Source organism: Heptranchias perlo, unplaced genomic scaffold (genome assembly GCF_035084215.1).
Source record: "Heptranchias perlo isolate sHepPer1 unplaced genomic scaffold, sHepPer1.hap1 HAP1_SCAFFOLD_56, whole genome shotgun sequence".
Taxonomy (NCBI): Eukaryota; Metazoa; Chordata; class Chondrichthyes; order Hexanchiformes; family Hexanchidae; genus Heptranchias; species Heptranchias perlo.
In genome coordinates, this window is record NW_027139581.1 from 6,349,412 (window position 1) to 6,364,620 (window position 15,209).

General features: G+C 46.3%; 1 pseudogene; it reads right to left on the reverse strand.

Annotated features, from left to right (window-relative positions):
• The window catches only part of LOC137315800 (zinc finger protein 850-like), a 111,103-nt pseudogene that overhangs the window by 81,058 nt on the left and 14,836 nt on the right, over positions 1-15,209 (reverse strand).

Sequence of the window (15,209 nt, forward strand, 5' to 3'; positions counted from 1 at the left end):
AGGGAGCGGGGCGGAGCGGGGGGGGGGAGGGGGCGGAGAGCGAGACCTCAACAGAGTTTAAAATCGTTGGAATATCAGTGAAATTAATTTGTCCAAACTGGGATGATCCGAGTTAGTCTTTCAAGGTATTTTCCACATCAAATATTGGAAATACATTTCTTTCTGTTTGTTTCTCTCTCTCTCTCTCTCTCCCTCTCTGTTTCGAGCGGCTGAATTAGCCCGGGTCTGCTCACAGCTCGATTCTGTTTATTCATAACTTGCACATTATTCGTGTTCTGAAATCGAGGTGAAGAGTGAGGCAGAGAGCAGGTTTTAAAATCGCTGGAATATCAGTGAAATTAAATTGTGCAAAGTGGGATGGTCCGAGTTCGACTTTCAGTGTATTTTTAACATCAAATATTGGAGATCCTGCCGACTACGGTTCAGAGCTTTCTTTCTCAAAGCTTTCATCTCTGTATTTCAACCTGTACGTGTGGGTGCGTGTGTCAATTCTTCAACGCTTTTCAAAGTCTCTTTCTCCACTCCCGACATCATTCCATTCTGGACCTTGACTGACGAAGAGATGAAAGAAATGACACTCCGGCACATTACACACAAATTCAAAACGCAGGATGACCGAGTGATTAAGAGTTTAAACGTAAGATTCAATGGGTTTTACCAGCGTGGGTTCAAACCCCACTCCTGATAGTTGTTATTACGGTTGTATTTTGACTCATTTTCACTCTTCTCCCATTTCCATCACACCGTCAGAGAAAGGTTCCAGCACGAAATGGGGCCATTCGGCCCATCGAATCTGTGCCTCGTCTGTGCAAGATCAATCCAGCTCGTTCCTTTTCTTGTAACCCTGCATTTTTTTCCTTCCAAGTACTTATCCAATTCCCTTTTGAAGGCCATGATTGAATCTGCCTCCACCACCCCCTCGGGCAGTGCATTCCAGATCACAACCACTCGCTGTGTTAAAAAGCTGTTCCTCACGTCACTTTTGGTTCTTTTGCCAATCACCTTAAAGCTATGTCCTCTAGTTCTTGACCCTTCCGCCAATGGGAACAGTTTCTCTCCATCCAGTCTGTCTGGACCCTTCATGATTTTGATCACCTCGATCAAATCTCCTCGCAACCGTCTCTGTTCCAAGAATCACAACCCCAGCTTCTCCAGTCTACCCACGTAACGAAAGTCCCTCATCATTGGAATCGTTCCAGTAAATCTCTTCTGCACCCTCTCTAAGACCTTCACATCTTTCCTAAAGTGCGGTGCCCAGAACTGGACAAAATATTCCAGTTGTGGTCAAACCAGTGTTTTATAAAGGTTCATCATGACTTCCATACTTATGTACTTGTGGCTCCATTTATAAAGCCGAGGATCCCGTTGCTATTTCAACGGTTTCTCAACATACCCTGCCACCTTTAACGATTTGTGCACATAAACCCCCAGATCTCTCTGTTCCTTTATCCCTTTTAGCGTTGTGCCCTCCAGTTTACATTGCGTCTTCTCAGTCTTCCTACCAAAATGTATCAATTCGCATTTTTCTGCTTTAAATTTCATCTGCCACGTGCCCGCCCAAGCCACCAGCCTGTCTGTTTCCTCTTGACGTCTATCAGTGTCCTCCTCACTGTATACGACCCTTCCAAGCTTTGGAAATTTTGGAATTGTGCCCTGTACACCCAAGTCCAAGTCATTAATATGTATCAAGAAAAGCAGTGGTCCCAGCACTGACCCTGGGGAACACCACTGTACACCTTCCTCCAGTCCGAAAAACAACCGTTTACCACTTCTCTCTGTTTCTGTTCCCCAGTCATTTCTGTATCCATGTTGCTACAGCCCCCTTTATTCCATGGGCCGCAGTCTTGATGATAAGCCTACCATGCAGAACTTTATCAAACGCCTATTGAAAGTCCAGATACACCACATCAACCACATTGTTATCGGAAGAGATATTTCTGTGGAGACTTCGTTTTCGCAAGGAGACAATCGGCCGCCTCTGTGAGATGTCACAAGAGGAGCTTCAGCCACCTTCTATTTCCTGCAAGGCCTCGTCAGTGGCATGTGGGTCATTTCAGTCAGGCCCCGGTGACATGTGTAACATCACCCAGAGCCCTGTGAGAGTCTGAATTCATCAGCCCACAGATATACCCTCACCCAGAGCCCTGTGAGAGTCTGAATTCATCAGCCCACAGATATACCATCACCCAGAGCCCTGTGAGTGTCTGAATTCATCAGCCCACAGAGACACCATCACTCAGAGCCCTGTGAGAGTCTGAATTCATCAGCCCACAGATACACCATCACCCAGAGCCCTGTGAGAGTCTGAATTCATCAGCCCACAGATACACCATCACCCAGAGCCCTGTGAGAGTCTGAATTCATCAGCCCACAGATACACCATCACCCAGAGCCCTGTGAGAGTCTGAATTCATCAGCCCACAGAGACACCATCACCCAGAGCCCTGTGAGAGTCTGAATTCATCAGCCCACAGATACACCATCACCCAGAGCCCTGTGAGAGTCTGAATTCATCAGATCACAGAGACACCATCACCCAGAGCACTGCGAGAGTGAATTCATGAGGTCACGGGCGCGATATTCCGCAGGGTTTCCCAGTTCATCAACCTTGACATGTCCCCAGATCGACAAAGGAATAGGTCTACCGTGTTCCACAGAATTGCTGGATTCCGCAAATGGAGAGGTCTACCGTGTTCCACAGGATTGCTGGATTCCGCAAATGGAGAGGTCTACCGTGTTCCACAGGATCGCTGGATTCCCCAAAGGGAGAGGTCTATCGTGTTCCACAGGATCGCTGGATTCCCCAAAGGGAGAGGTCTACCTTGTTCCACAGGATCGCTGGATTCCCCAAAGGGAGTGGTCTACCGTGTTCCCCAGGATCGCTGGATTCCCCAAAGGGAGAGGTCTTCCTTGTTCCACAGGATCACTGGATTCCCCAAAGGGAGAGGCCTACCGTGTTCCCCAGGATCGCTGGATTCCGCAAATGGAGAGATCGACAGTGTTCCACAGGATCGCTGGATTCCCCAGAGCTCAGGGTGCTGTCGATGGTACCCATGTGATGTGGAAGGCACCCAATGAGGCACCTTTCACGAACATCAACAGGAAGGTGTTTAATTGGTTAAATGTGAGGATCCTTTGCGATGCCGAACTGCGGATCATGAGTGTAAATACAGATCACAAGGGAAGTGCCCATGATGCCTTCGTCCTTCGCCACTCAGACTTGCAATGATACCTTCACCGGAGAGCAGCAAGGATCTGGATGGATATCAGGTGACAAGGGCGACCCGCTGAAGCCGTGGCTGATGACACCCGACCGCAGGACCAATAGTCCAGCTCAGGAGAGGAACAACCGTGCCCACGTGTGCTCGCGCCAAGTAGTGGAGAGGAGAATCGGGGAGCTGAAATCACGCTTTCGATACTTGGACAGATCGGGGGATCTTTGCCGTACTCAGCTGTCAAGGTGTCCAGGGTTGTGGTTGTCTGATGCGCATTGCACAACTTTACCCTGCGGGAAGGACTGACCTTTGATCAGGAAGACGAGATGCCGCTGGGAATGGACGAGATGCAGGATGACAACTCGGATGTTGCTGGGGCCTTGTTTGGTGCCCACACTCCCACCCCAGAGGAAACCGTCGCTGCAGGGGACAGGACAGCGAGAGAGCACCCAGTGGCTGATGCTTTCAGACATCGATGAAAGTGAAGAATTGTCTCTCCGCCCCCTCCCGGGAAAGCAGATAACAGGACAAGCAAGATTGAAAGTGAAACAGTGAGCTTTAATTGCAGCATCAAAAAATTAGTGCAAAACTTTACATTAACATTTTGAAGTCGTTAGTTATTGCAAAACTTTATTGTGAACATTGAGGTGTGTAGTGCAAAACTTTAAATAAAAATTACGTTCACTTATTAATTTTTTTGATTGAAAGCATTTGTAATGTTAACATGGTTTATATTCAGAAAATCTTCGAACAATTACAAATGACTTCTGACTAAGATTGAAGGGCAGCAGTAGCAGCCACAAAAATTATCACACAAACAATCAGGAGCGATTCATTACATAATAAAATATCAACAAGCGAATAAAAACAAACAACCAAAACATCAACCGAACAAACAGCAATAAGATTTACAGACGCCCCCTTGCGGCATGCTCGAGGGTCGCTGTGACACTCGGAACAAGAGAAAGTGAACTCTGTGCGAAAGGAGCATCCTATTTCCTCGTGGCCCCCATCCCACCCTGTGATCGAGACCCTCTTTAGCCAAGGGCACGAAATCTGTGTCTTACAAAATGGCTGTAATCAGGGAGTTCGGAGCTGGAGTGCTGCTGTTCCACGGGGACATGAGTAAAAGTAGCGTTAGGTGCAGGTTCAGCTCCTGACTCTTGGGCCTGTACTCTGTCTGCGGCAGGAAGTGGCACGGGGTGTGTCACGGGCTTCAGGTGCAGCACAGACGTACTCGCATTCAACTCCATGAAATGTACGAGAGCCTGGTGAATATTTGTCAGCTGGGCAATGTTCTGCCCAGTATGGGCCAGCTGGGCAATGTTCTGTCCAGTATGGGCCAGCTGGACAATGTTCTGTCCAGTATGGACCAGCTGGGCAATGTTCTGTCCAGTATGGGCCAGCTGGGCAATGTTCTGTCCAGTCTGGGCCAGCTGGGCAATGTTCTGTCCAGTATGGGCCAGCTGGGCAATGTTCTGTCCAGTATGGGCCAGCTGGGCAATGTTCTGTCCAGTATGGGCCAGATGGGCAATGTTCTGTCCAGTATGGGCCAGATGGGCAATGTTCTGTCCAGTATGGGCCAGATGGGCAATGTTCTGTCCAGTATGGGCCAGCTGGACAATGTTCTGTCCAGTATGGGCCAGCTTGACATGAATGTTGTGTCCAGCATCATTGATCTCCTGTCTCATGGAGACGAAACAGTCATGGTAATTGTCGCTCTCATCAGCCGTCAATCGTCTCACTTGTTGACCGTTGATGTCCTCTCCCAATGCATCATGCACATGGCGGGGAGGGGGAGGGGGATGACGTCTACGTCGCCTCACGGGGGACTGGGGCGCATCTACCCCAACTCGCATCGGTTCCTCACACTCCGACAGGTCGGACTCAGCTGACGGCTGCCTGTGAGAGGGGGATTATTTGTGTCTCGCACAGAGCCAGAGGGGCCGGGAGTTGGAGAGGCGGTGAGGTGAGGCTCCTCATCGTAAAGCGCTCCCCCCACATCAACACCCTGAGGGTGGCAGGTGGGGTCCGGAGCTGAAAAACCATCGCTCTCTGCAGACCGAACACCATCACTCTCTGCAGCCCAAACACCGTCACCCTCTGCAGCACAAACAACATCACCCGCTGCAGCACAAACACCATCACCCTCTGCAGCCCAAACACCATCACTCTCTGCAGCCCAAACACCATCACTCTCTGCAGCACAAACACCATCACTCTCTGCAGTCCAAACACCATCACTCTCTGCAGCCCAAACACCATCACTCTCTGCAGCCCAAACACCATCACCCTCTGCAGCACAAACACCATCACCCTCTGCAGCACAAACACCATCACCCTCTGCAGCCCAAACACCATCACTCTCTGCAGCCCAAACACCATCACTCTCTGCAGACCGAACACCATCACTCTCTGCAGCCCAAACACCATCACCCTCTGCAGCCCAAACACCATCAACCTCTGCAGCCCAAACACCATCACTCTCTGCAGACCGAACACCATCACTCTCTGCAGCCCAAACACCATCACCCTCTGCAGCCCAAACACCATCACTCTCTGCAGCACAAACACCATCACCCTCTGTAGCACAAACACCATCACCCTCTGCAGCCCAAACACCATCGCTCTCTGCAGCACAAACACCATCACTCTCTGTAGCACCAGCACCATCACCCTCTGCAGCACAAACACCATCACTCTCTGCAGCCCAAACACCATCACCCTCTGCAGCACAAACACCATCACTCTCTGTAGCACAAGCACCATCACCCTCTGCAGCACAAACACCATCACCCTCTGCAGCGCAAACACCATCACCCTCTGCAGCACAAACACCATCACTCTCTGCAGCCCAAACACCATCACCCTCTGCAGCACAAACACCATCACCCTCTGTAGCACAAACACCATCACCCTCTGCAGCACAAACACCATCACCCTGTGCAGCACAAACACCATCACTCTCTGCAGCCCAAACACCATCACCCTCTGCAGCGCAAACACCATCACCCTCTGCAGCACAAACACCATCACTCTCTGCAGCACAAACACCATCACTCTCTGCAGCACAAACACCATCACTCTCTGCAGCACAAACACCATCACCCTCTGCAGCCCAAACACCATCACCCTCTGCAGCACAAACATCATCACCCTCTGCAGCACAAACACCATCACCCTCTGCAGCACAAACACCATCACCCTCTGCAGCCCAAACACCATCACTCTCTGCAGCACAAACACCATCACTCTCTGCAGCCCAAACACCATCACCTTCTGCAGCACAAACACCATCACTCTCTGCAGCCCAAACACCATCACTCTCTGCAGCACAAACACCATCAACTTCTGCAGCACAAACACCATCACTCTCTGCAGCCCAAACACCATCACTCTCTGCAGCCCAAGCACCATCACTCTCTGCAGCACAAACACCATCACCCTCTGCAGCCCAAACACCATCACCCTCTGCAGCCCAAACACCATCACCCTCTGCAGCACAAACACCATCACCCTCTGCAGCCGCCGACTCAACACCTTCTGCAGCCCGAGAGTCCTCAGACGGCTGTGCACCTGTGGGAAGGAAGAACAAAATGTTCCACTGGTGAAGCATGTTCATCGGTCACATCACAGACGCCCACACGCTGCACGAGCATGGTCAGACTCGAATCTCCTTTTCCCATCCTTCAGACAACACGCAGGTTTTAAACATGCAGCTGGCCAATAGAGGAATGTGAAACTCACCTTTCCTCGCTCCAGTGTCTGATCGGTCACCAGGCACTAAACTGGAAGTGTTGCCCTGCAGCTGAGTGGCCCTTTCTTCATGCTCGGTCATCTCCCTCATAAAGGCTGAACCGCCGCCGGTCTTCGACATCTCACGGTTATTAAAAGCCATTTTACTCTACAGGATATTTAACAATAAAAATCAGATTGTGCTTGTTTGTGCGAGAGAGATAAATTGGGGGTTTGGAGACGGGGTCTAATTCATTAATTTTAATTCAACATCTCAAATCTCTGGAGTTGGGATAAAAGATCTCGAAAAGCATTTAGTGAGGGCCGTCCACAATGGCAACTGAGTTTTCCGACCAGTTGCCATTGGATTGAACCTTGACCACACCACCCAGAAACAACCTGTGTTTGTGCATTAGGAAAACTCAGCACATTTAAATTTGAAATTTTGAATTTCAAAAACTCTCTATACATCCTGGCCGACTGCATTAAATCATTGATTTTTTGCGGCCCTGTTCCGCTCTCCGTGACACGGTGCTGTTCGTGCTCAGAACCTGTGCCACCTCCTTCCACACCAACACGCTAACTTTCTGTGCCGCCCGAGACTTCCGTTCCCCAGAAGCCGCCGAAGCCTCACCTCAACCTCATTGAGGAGTGTGGAGAGGTCTTCATCACAACATTTGTTTCACCTCTTCTCATTCATCTTTTGCTGTTCCATCATTTTTCTCAGTGTAAAAACAGCCTTTTCAAAAACAGTTCATTTTATTTTACACTCCTTTTTAAAGACTGTTTATTTAAGTTTCCACTGCTTTTTAAAAATGCATTTCAATTCGGCTTTTTATAAAAAGTTTATTTTGAATTTACAATTACATGAAGAACACTAACTTTCAATGAGAAGTCTGCTCACCTCTTTGAGCAATGAAGGCTGGAGCTGTGGGCGTGACTTCACTTCCTGACAGATTTTGTGGGCGTGTCTTCTCCTCTCACAGACATTTCCAGCCGCGGCAACCAACGCTGCTCAGAGGCTCGGGGGACAGAGCAGGATTGGATTCATGGTCCAATTCAAACAATTCGACGCCGAAGAGCCCGCGAGAAGGAATTTCGTTAATTTAAATCGAAGGAGCGGCGGTGAACGTTGATTCGACGCTCCGAACAATTTCTGGCAAGATCTGCCTCATGCTTCCTCACTGACCATTGTATTATCACTCCCATGTATCCTTACTGACCATTGTATTATCAGTCCACGTGTACACTTACTGACCAGTGTATTATCAGTCCGCATGTACAGTTACTGACCATTGTATTATCAGTCCACATGTACACTTACTGACCAGTGTATTATCAGTCCACATGTACACTTACTGACCATTGCATGATCAGCCGCCGCGTATACTTATTGACCATTGTATTATCAGCCCCCATGTATACTGACTGACCATTGTATTATCAGCCCCCATGTATACTTACTGACCATTCTATTATCACTCCCATGTATACTTAAAGACCATTTTATTATCATCACCCATGTATACTTAAAGACCATTGTATTATCAGCCCTCATATGTACTTACTGATCATGATATTATCAGCCCCCATGTATCCTTACTGACCATTGTATTATCAACCCCCATGTATAATTACTGACCATTGTATGATCAGCCGCCATGTATCCTTACTGACCATTGTATTATCAGTCCCCATGTATACGTACGGACCATTCTATTATCACTCCCATGTATCCTTACTCACCATTATATTATCACTCCCATGTGTACTTCAAGACTATTGTATTATCAGCCCCCATGTATACGTACTGGCCATTGTATTGTCAGCCCCCGTGTACACTTACTGACCATTCTATTATCAGCCGCCGTGTATACCTACTGGCCATTGTATTGTCAGCACCCTTGTATACTTATTGACCATTGTATTAATACTCCCCGTGGATAATTACTGACCATTGTATTATCGGCCCCCATGTCTACATACTGACCACTGTATTATCGACCCCCATGTATCCTGAGTAACCATTGTACTATCAGGCCCCATGCATCCTTACTGACAATTGAATTATCAGGCCCCATGTATCCTTCGTAACCATTATATTTTCAGGCCACATGCATCCTTTGTAACCATTATATTATCAGACCCCATGTATCCTTGGTAAATATTGTATTATCAGGCCCCATGTATCATTACTGACCATTGCATTATCAGCCCTCATGTATACTTGCTGACCGTTATATTATCAGCTCCCATTTATACTTCCTGACCATTATATTATCAGCCCCCATGTATCCTTACTGACCATTGTATTATCAATCCCCATCTTTACTTACGGGCCATAGTATTATCAGCCCTCATGTATCCTTACTGACCATTCTATTATCAGTCCCCATGTACACTTACTGGCCATTGTATTTTCAGCCACCATGTATCCTTAGTAACCATTGTATTATCAGGCCCCACGCATCCTTTGAAACCATTGTATTATCAGCCCCCATGTATCCTTCGTAACCATTGTATTATCAGCCCCCATGTATCCTTCGTAACCATTGTATTATCAGCCCCCATGTATCCTTCGTAACCATTGTATTATCAGCCCCCATGTGTCCTGACAAACCATTGTAATATCAGACCCCATGTATAGTCACTGAGCATTTTATTATCAGCCGCCATGTATCCTTACTGACCATTGTATTATCAGCCCCCATGTATGCTTACTGACCATTGTAAAATCAGACCCCATGTATACTTACTGACCATTATATTATCAGTCTCCATGTATCCTTAGTGACCATTTTAATATCAGCCCCCATGTATACTTACTGACCATTGTATTATCAGGCCGCATGCATCCTTAGTAACTACCGTATTATCAGACCCCATGCATCCTTAGAAACCATTGTATTATCAGCCCCTATGCGTCCTTACTGACCATTGTAATATCAGATCCCATGTATACTTACTGACCATTATATTATCAACCCCCATGTATCCTTACTGACCATTGTAATGTCAGACCCCATGTATACTTACTGACCATTATATGATCAGTCCCCATGTATACTTACTGACCATTATATTATCAGCACCCATCTTTACTTACTGACCATTGTATTATCGGCCCCCGTGTATACTTACTGGCCATTGTATTTTCAGCCCCCATGTATCCTTATTAACCATTGTATTATCAGGCCCCCTGAATTCGTGGTAACCATTGAATTATCAGCCCCCATGTATACTTGCTGACCACTGTATTATCAATCCCATGTATCCTGACTGACGATTGTATTATGAACCGTCATGTATTCTTACAGACCATTGCATTATCACTCACATGTATTCGTACTGTCAATTGTAATATCTGTGTCGAATTATCTTTACTGACCATTGTATTACCACCACTATGTGTTCTTAGAGACCACTCCATTATCAGCCCCTGTGTCTTCTTACTGACCATTGCATTATTTGCCTAAAATATCCTAAATGAGCATGTAAATGTCAGATCCCATGTATTCTAACCGACTGTTGAATTAACGGCCCCATGTTTCCTTAATGAATATTGTATTATCACCCCCGTGTATTTTTATGGATCATTGTGTTATCACCCCCGTGTATTTTTACTGATCATTGTATTATCACCACCGATGTATCCTTATTGCCATTGCATTATCACACCCCATGTATAATTACTGACCATTGTATTATCAATCCCATCTCTCCTTGCTGACCATTACATTATCAGCCCCCAAGTATCCTTACTGCCCATTGTATTATAACCCCCATGTATCATAATTGACCATTGTATCATCTGCATCCAAGTATCCTTATCGACCATTGCATTATCACATCTCAAGTATCCGTACTGACCGTTGTATTATCACCCCTACACATTATTAGTGACCATTATATTATCTGCCCCATTTACAGTTATTGACCATTGCAGTATCACACCCCACGTATCCTTACTGACCATTGTCGGATAAACCCCAGGTGTTCTTCCTGACTGCTGTATTATCATCCCGCTGTGTTCTTACTGACCGTTACATTATCACACAAATGTGTTCTTTCTGACCATTGCATTAGCAAACCCTGTGTTTCCTTACTGATCATTGCATTATCTGCATTCAAGAATCCTTCCGGAACATTCAGTTGTCACCCACATGTATCCGTACAGGACATTGCATTATCACACCAAATGTGTTCTTACTGACCATTATATTATCAGCCCCCGTGTACCCTTACTGACCATTGTATTACCAGTCCCCATGGACCCTAACTGACCATTGTATTATCAGTCCCCATGTATCCTTACTGACCATTGTATTATCAGTCCCCATGTATCCTTACTGACCATTGTATTATCAGCCCCCATGTAACATTACTGACCATTGTATTATCAGCCCCCATGTATCCTTACTGACCATTGTATTATCAGCCACCATGTATCATTACTGACCATTATATTATCAGCCCCCATGTCTCCTTACTGACCATTACTTGATCTGCTTCAATCTATCCTTGTTGTCTTTTGCACTTTTGTTAACTCCACCCCAGAAAACGTATTTGAAACATTCTGAAATTGCCGGCTGAATTCAAATCACAGAAAAAATCTGAACTCTGTCAGTGAAGCTGCTCTCTCTTCACATCAGCACTGCAAGACTGCGGGATTCAGATTTTCTTTTTTACGTCATTTTCTTTCAGTAATATTCAGAACTTTCGGTAGCTTCACTGAACATCAGTAAAATGCTTGTTTACCTGTAATTTTCAATATGGAGTGATGGTGTTTAGGGATTAACCGAACCTGTTTGTTCACTGACCTTAATTAATGTCAATGTGTCGTTTAATTGTCTCACTGGAGAGTTCCCTCTGGGCCATAAATAGGGACTGTTTTCAAGGCGTCACAGCAGAGTGTTTGATGCAGCTTTGCCTCGAGTACAAACAGTGATCATTGGATCTCAGAGATAATGAAGTCATGTTCTGGTATATTCCAACTGAGCTTCGGATTCTGTGGGCAATTTTTGATGTACAAAAGATTTACTATCCGCTCCTCGCTGCTGTTGGTGTTCCTGGTCAGTCATTATTTCAGCAATTAATTCTGTAAACCACATTTAACTGTATTTACTGTCCTTGTCCTTTAGACCCGGTTATTAATTGTATTCACTGTAATCCTCTTGTTCAGTGTCTGGAAATGCACCTTGTTTCCTTCATGTAACATGTGAACAGTTGCCGATTCAATGGTCCCAGTCCAATGAACAGTCTGTTCTTTTTATGACTTTCTTCAACTGATGGTCATTTTTTTGGATTTGCCTGTTATTTGAGTCTCGTACACAAGGAATGTTGGTGGACGATTCTCTTTATTGAACAGTTTGCCGTCTGCTCTCTGCACTGAACCCTAGTATCGGATCAGAAATATGTGTTCATAGAGTAAGACAGCTGCCTGGAGCTGAATCATTATTGGATATTGTCCAATATTTCAGAGTGTATTGGTGACCTATCTGTTAGCGCTGGTTTCCACAGATCAGTGTCATTAACTATAACCAGCAGACCTTAAAACTCCTGTTACCTGTGAACAAGTAACTTGAATTGTCTTTCCCAGGGGTTTCTAACTGTTTCAGCATTGTTTTTTCCAAGTTGTTTTCTGTTGAGGTTCTGATCAGTTGTTTTGAGAACCAAAAGCCAGTTCGAAGCTTTTCGAAGCTTCTCCTCATCGTTGCTTTCATTCAGATCAGTTGTTGTTGAAAACCGAAGCTTCTCAAAGTTTCTGCACGTTGCTGCCTTTGCAGTTTAAACTTACAATGTCCAAATCTAATGTCCAAAGGGGGAAAGTTAACCCTTTTATTCACGGTTCTCTCTCGTCTCCTCTTCAAATCTGCCGTCATCACGCCATCCTCAAAAAGAAATCCATGATCCCTCGGACCTTGTAAATTACGGCCCCATCTCCAACCTCCCTTTCCTCTCCTTGAACGTGTTGTCGTTTCCAAAATCTGTGCCCATCTTTCCTGCAAATGCATTAGAAACCTCTCCAATCAGGTTTCCACCGCTGACACAGAACTGAGACGGCCCGAATCAAAGTCACGAATTAAATCCCATGTGACTGACCGTGGAAAACTATCCCTCCTCTTCCTTCTTGGCCTGTCTGCAGCCTTTGACACGGGTGTCCGCACCAGCCACCTCCAACGCCTCTCGTCCGTTGTCCAACTGGGTGGGACTGCCCTCGCCTGCTTCCATTCCTATCAATTCAGGATTAGCTAGGGAATCTCCTGCAATGATTCATCTTCCCGCCCACACACCGCTATCTCTGGTGTCCCACAAGGAACAATCCTTGACCTCCTCCCATTTCACATATTCAAGCTTCCCCTCGGTGACATCATCCGAAAACACAAAGTCAGATTCCACATGTAACTGACACCCAGCTGTTTCTCACCACCGCCTCTCTCGACCCCTTCACTGCGAATCCAACGTCCAGTCCTGGATGAGCAGAAATTTCGTCCATTTAAACATTAGAAAGACTGAAGCCATTGTCTTCGGCCCCCAACACAAATTCCGTTCATTCGCAACTGTTTCCATCCCCCTCCCTGGTCACAGTCTGAGGCTGAACCGGACGAGGAGGCGTTCTATTTGACCCTGAGCTGAGCTTCTGTCCCCATGTCCTCTCCATCACCAAGCTCGCCGACTTCCACCTCCCGAACATCATCGTCTCTGCCCCTGCCTCAGCCCATCTTCTGCTGAAATCCTGATCAGCGGTTTTGTTACCTCCGGACTCGACTATTCCAATGCACTTCTCGCCGGTCTTCCCACCACCCTCCATAAACTTGAGCTCATCCAAAACTCTGCTGCCCGCATCCAAACTCGCACCAAGTCCCGTTCACCCATCACCCCTCTGCTTGCTGACCTACATTGGCTCCCGGTCGAGCGAAGCCTCAATTTAAAAATTCCTAAACTCGGGTTACATAGAATTACATAGAATTTACAGCTCACAAACAGGCCATTCGGCCCAACTGGTCTATGCCGGTGTTTATGCTCCACACGAGCCTCCTCCCATTCTACTTCATCTCACCCTATCAGCATATTCTTCCATTCCTTTCTCCCTCTTGTACTTAGTTAACTTCCCCTTAAATGCATCTATTCTATTCGCCTCAACTATTCCTTGTGGTAGCGAGCTCTACATTCTAACCAGTCCCTGGGTAACTCAGTCTCTCCTGAACTGCTTATTGGATTTGTTGGTCATTATCTTATATTTATGACCACTAGTTTTGTCCCTCCACTCCACCACAAGTGAAAAAAAGGAGAGAAAAGAGTCCCAGCCTGTTCAGCCTCTCCTGATAAGTATATCCTCTCAGTTCTGGTATCATCATTGTAAATCTGTTTTGCACTCACTCCAGTGCCTTTAAACCATTGTTATTAATGGAGATCACAACTGTGCACAATACTCCAAGAGTGGACTAACCACTGGTTATAAATCACTGGTCAGGCCTCAGCTGTCCAATTGTCTCCAATTATGGGCATCACACTTCAGGAAGGATTTCAAGGCCTTGGAGAGGGTGCAGAGGAGATTTAGTAGAATGTTCCCAGGGATGAGCGACCAGGCTGCTGCTTTTACTTTCAGTCTGATCTACAATTCCCTGTTTTTCTCTTCCTTACAGTGAACTTAGTGACGATTGTGATCCTGTCTCGAGGAAGGTGCGGTCTCTCCAAATGTGTCACCCGTTACCTGGTGTCCATGGCAGCGGCGGATCTACTGGTCGTTATCACTGATCTGATATTCAGGCAAATTCCTATTCTTTATTGGACTCAGTTTCAGTTCATTTGGGGCTTTAAATTGTGTAATATTCACGCCGTCCTGCTTTACGCAGCCACTGACTGTTGTGTCTGGTTCACAGTCACTTTCACCTTTGATCGATTTGTGGCTATTTGTTGCCAGAAGCTGAAAACAAAACATTGCACCGAGAAAACGGCGGCTGTGGTTCTGGGAACAGTGAGTGTGCTGTTCTGTGTGAAGAACACTTTCTGGTACTTTATGCTTGGAGGTGAATATTGGATTGGTAATTCTCCCTGGTTTTGTTTTGCATCAGATTATGTTTGTTATTCACAGGTGTGGACATTAATTGTATTCCTTCATTATATTGTAACCCCATTTGTTCCATTTGTTCTGATTCTGCTGCTCAATGTTTTAACCGTCAGACACATTTTAGTGTCGAGCAGAGTCCGCAGGAAACTCCGGGCCCACAGCAGTGGGGAGAGTCCCAGTGACCCAGA